The sequence below is a fragment of the Macrobrachium rosenbergii genome, chromosome 17 (assembly GCF_040412425.1).
Source record: "Macrobrachium rosenbergii isolate ZJJX-2024 chromosome 17, ASM4041242v1, whole genome shotgun sequence".
NCBI lineage: Eukaryota > Metazoa > Arthropoda > Malacostraca > Decapoda > Palaemonidae > Macrobrachium > Macrobrachium rosenbergii.
Genome location: NC_089757.1, coordinates 31,788,265 through 31,793,264, shown reverse-complemented (window position 1 = coordinate 31,793,264; position 5,000 = coordinate 31,788,265). Strand labels below are relative to the sequence as shown.

Genomic DNA, 5,000 nt, shown 5'->3' with positions numbered 1-5,000 from the left:
ATATATTTCCCTCCAAGTTGTTATAATTCTCTCACAGTTATTATATTTCTCTTCTAGTTGATATACAGTACTTCTCTCCTAGTCGCTATATTTCTCCCCTAGTTGATATACTTCTCTCACAGTTGGTATATTTTTCTCCTAGTAGATATACTTCTCTCATACTTGATGCACATAAACTTCACGAAAACGTTTTTAATTATATTTTCACAAATGTTGGTGAATTTTGCATATCAGAACGTTTTCCCTCTAGAATAAAAATCGCTAAAAATCTCTTAAGTTTAAAGAAATCGACATACCGAAATCTCTCTCTTCAGAAAACGTAAATAAATAAATGATGCCACCTCAAAACAAATTCTAATTTTTTTTTTTACGAGAACAAAATATACCCCATCTGCTATGGCTCATTCGACATTTAAGAAAATCCCCATTTTTTTTTTTTTTTTTTTTTTTTTGCCTCATCAGCATTTCTGACTAGGGGCCGCGACGGTGGCTTGACTACTGAGTCGGAAACTCGAATTTGGTTCAAATCCAAGTCTACGCCGAACGCGACAGCAATAATAATAATAATGACAATAATAATGATAATAATATTATTTAGCGTTGAATGTTATTGCTGCATCAGCTGCATTCAGTTTATATATAGAGTTTTCTCTGTCTTTCTAACAGAGAAAACTCTATAATTTGAAGGCAGCTGATGCAGCAATAACATTCTACGCTACATGTTTGAAAGAGGGTCTACTACCTATATAATAATAATAATAATAATAATAATAATAATAATAATAATAATAATAATAATAATAATAATAATAATAATTAGGAAATAAATCCACAGTTACGTATATGTACATATATTTAAATATATGGTACATATACATAACTGTGGATTTGCATCTCCATTTTAAGACTCATGCTACTATGAATATTTTTAAATAATAATAATAATAATAATAATAATAATAATAATAATAATAATAATAATAATAATAATAATAATAATAAATTTCTTCGTATTTCAACGGTAACTGAACAAAGAACATAAATACCTTTGCATACAGATATATATCCAACAGTAAACATTCATTCATTCAAATCTTATAGTAACAGCGACACGACAAGGCTAGTTTAGGATTCTGTTAACAGCATACAAGAGGTAAAAAGTTCGGAAATGACACTTTTCAGTAAAATGTCTATAAATATAAGTAAGTAATCACAATCCTATAAATATTGGAGACTAAGAGCAAAGTTTGTCTGTGTATATATATAAAATAATATGTGTGTGTATATATATATATATATATATATATATATATATATATATATATATATACTGTATATATATATATATGTATGTATATATATGTATATATATATATAAGTGAAACCTTTTGTATATGTATAAGTATATATATATTATATACATGTGTATATATATATATATATATATATATATATATATATATATATATATATATATATATATATATATATACCTCTAAGTGAAACCTTTGTGTATGTGTGCGCGTATTATATACATATTATATACATGTGTGTGTATATATTTATATATATATATATATATATATATATATATATATATATATACCTCTAAGTGAAAGCTTTTATGCATGTGTGCGCATAAGTATGCACGCAAACCTTTCATTCAAAGGGAACTTTGATCCAGCACAAGATATGTTTTCGCCAAAATAAGCCAGTAGTTAGATCCCGATTGAATATTAAGAGACGAATTTCCAGATTTTCTTAGATAAATTTTAGTGTCGAATATTTCACAAAATCCCACCGTTAGTTTTACAAGAATTTCCAGATTCCCTTAGTTAATTTTTTGGTTCAGAAAATTTTACAAAATCCCACTGGTAGTTTTATATGAATTTCCAGATTTTCTTCGATAAATTTTTGGTTTAGAAAATTTTACAAAATCCCACAGGTGCTTTTAGAAGAATTTCCAGATTACCTTAGATAAATTTTACTTTAGAAAATTATACAAAATCCCAATAAATTCTGATTTAGAACATTTTACATAATTCCACAGGTAGTTTTGGTCAAAGTAAATCAGTCATTTGAGTTAGAGAGTTTTCAAGGCTTACAACACATTCCATTGGTAACCGCTAGAACTGAAAGTATGAAGCCAGATATGATCATAATAAAAATATTATTCCGAAATATATATTCAGTGGCATTATTCGTCACCAGGAAATAAAAATATTATTCCGAAATATTTATTCTGTAGATTATTTTTCACCAGGACGATACTGCAAAATTTCACGCACTGTTGGACAAAGAAAGTTGGAAATCAATATGATATCCCCAAGAAGAAGAAAACAGAAACTTTACATAGTGTCACGATTCGTATGAATAACTGAGAATAACTATCTCTCGTCAATACCTGTAGAAATATGATGGGATATACACGACCTAAAGGATGATATCATCATTACAATGCTAATGAAAATTAATGTCAATGTACAATGAACTGTGTAACACTGTAAGACTAATTTGCAAAACACAATACCCTAGTGACCTAAATTAAACTGAAATACAACAACATATTGCACAATGAACATACTATATATGAGCACAACACACTACAAATGGCAGAGTATATATATATATATATATATATATATATATATATATATATATATATATATATATATATATATATATATATATATACATATATATATATACACATATATATTTATATATATATATATATATATATATATATATATATATATATATATATATATATATATATATATATATATATATGCACGTGCATGTATGTGTGTGTGCCTGTATTAGCATGTCTGTAAACATAACGAAATACATTGAAATAAAAAGTTATTTCTCATGGAAAAAAGCCACTCAAAACACCGAAGCGTAAAACAAAGCAGAGTAGACAAAGGAAACAAAAACGCCCTCGAAAAAGATCTCAAGAAAGATTTTTTTTTCTTCCCAAAAAAAAAAAACCTGAAAAATACATATCGACTGGAGCCATCGGTAAATACATTCGTATGATTACCAATAACGTAATTAAAAGATAGGAAAAGGGGCAGAGGAGATAAAAACCGAATTCGTATTGGAGGAGGAGGAGGAAGGAGAGGAGAAAGAGGTATTGGTAGGAGGAGGAGGAGGGAAGAGTGTTGGTGGGAGGAGGAGGAGGAGGAAGGAGAAGAGAAAGAGGTATTGGAAGGAGGAGGAGGAGGAGGAGGAGGAGGAGAAAAGAGAAGAGAAAGAGGTGGTGGAAGAGGAGGAGGAGGGGAGGGGAGGAGGAGGAGGAGGAGGAAGAGGAGAAAAGAAAAGGGAAAGAGGTGGTGGTGAGAGGAGGAGGAGGAGGAGGAGGGAAAGAAGTGTAGGTTGTAGGAGGAGGAGGAGGAGGATGAGGGGAAAGCTCGCCAGAAAACGCCTCAAGACCTTTCTCTCACCTTTAAGAAGCTGCCGCTGTTCCCAGCTCCCCTTAGGAAGAGGGAGCGGGCGTCCTGCCAGCCTGTAAGGAAAAAGGAGAGGATGATAGGATATTAGTTCTATTCCTTTTTCATGTAGTCCAGAGTCCTACTTGAGTTTCATTATATTATAGGTTTATAATGTAATTCATATATAATAGGGTTATAATGCTGTATATATACTATATAATCTTCCTATGAGTATCAAGCAATGAAATATAGGTTTATAATATATTTTATATAACATAGGTTTATTACAATTTGTATATTGTATAATCTTCCTATGACTATCAAGAAATGAATTATAGGTTTATAACGTATTTTATACGTTAATAGGTTTATAATATATTTTATATGTAATAGGTTTATAATAAATTTTATATATTTTATAATCTCCCTATGAGTATCAATCAATGAGTTATGGGTTTAAAAATTAAATACATCAACAAATATATTTTGTACTCTCCCTGTGTTAGGTTTAAAAATTAAATACACCAATAAATATATTCTATAATCTCCTTGTGATAGGTTTTAAAATCAAAAGCATCAATAAATACATTCTATAATCTCCCTTTGATAGGTTTGAAAATTAAATACACCAAAAAATATATTTTATAGTCCCCCTGCAGTATGTTTACAAATTAAATGCATCAACAAATATATTTCATAATCACCCTATGAATAACACCTCGCGTAAAATTTAGCATTAAATTAATCTTGAAATAGCTAAATGTATATATCGTTTATTTTCCTAAATCATGAAAAGTAATTTTTTTTTTACAATGTCCTTTTCCTGGGTCAAGAAAAATAATTTATGTTTTTACACTGACCTTTTCCTAAGTCAGGAAAAATGAATTTTTTTTTACACTGTCCTTTTAGTCAGTCACGAAAAATAATGAATTTTTTTTTACACTGTCCTTTTCCTGAGTCACGAAAAATAATTTTTTTTACACTTTTTCCTAATTCAGGAAAAAATAATTTATTTTTTTTACACTGTCCTTTTCCTGAGTCAGGAAAAATAAATAATTTTTTTTACACCGTCCTTTTCCTGAGTCAGGAAAAATTTAATTTTTTTACACTGCCCTTTTCCTGAATCATGAAAAATAATAATTTTTTTTTACAGTGTCCATTTACTATGTCAGGAAAAATAATTTATTTTTTTTACACTGTCCTTTTCCTGAGTCAGGAAAAATAAATAATCTTTTTTTTACACCGTTCTTTTCCTGAGTCAGGAAAATCTATTTTTTTACACTGTCCTTTTCCTGAGTCATGAAAAATAATTTTTTTACAGTGTCCTTTTACGGAGTCAGGAAAAATAATTTTTTTTTACATCATCCAACTTGGCAATGGAAGACCCAAGTGTCACATCAATGTAATACAACAGCAGTATTTAGCTCACCAAAGAAAAATATAAATATAAAAGAAAGCCAATCTCTCTCTCTCTCTCTCTCTCTCTCTCTCTCTCTCTCTCTCTCTCTCTCTCTCTCTCTCAAAAACACTACAAACATTAAACTTGATGTACTTTGTTAGCGA

At 29.2% G+C, this 5,000-nt stretch overlaps 1 long non-coding RNA gene across 1 annotated transcript in view; it reads right to left on the bottom strand.

The window, feature by feature from the left end:
* Window positions 1-5,000, bottom strand: part of LOC136847596 (uncharacterized) — an 811,533-nt gene that overhangs the window by 100,789 nt on the left and 705,744 nt on the right. The window contains exon 4 of the long non-coding RNA XR_010855782.1: window positions 3,450-3,511. This is a non-coding gene — a long non-coding RNA (uncharacterized lncRNA). The remainder of the gene's footprint in view (window positions 1-3,449; window positions 3,512-5,000) is intronic.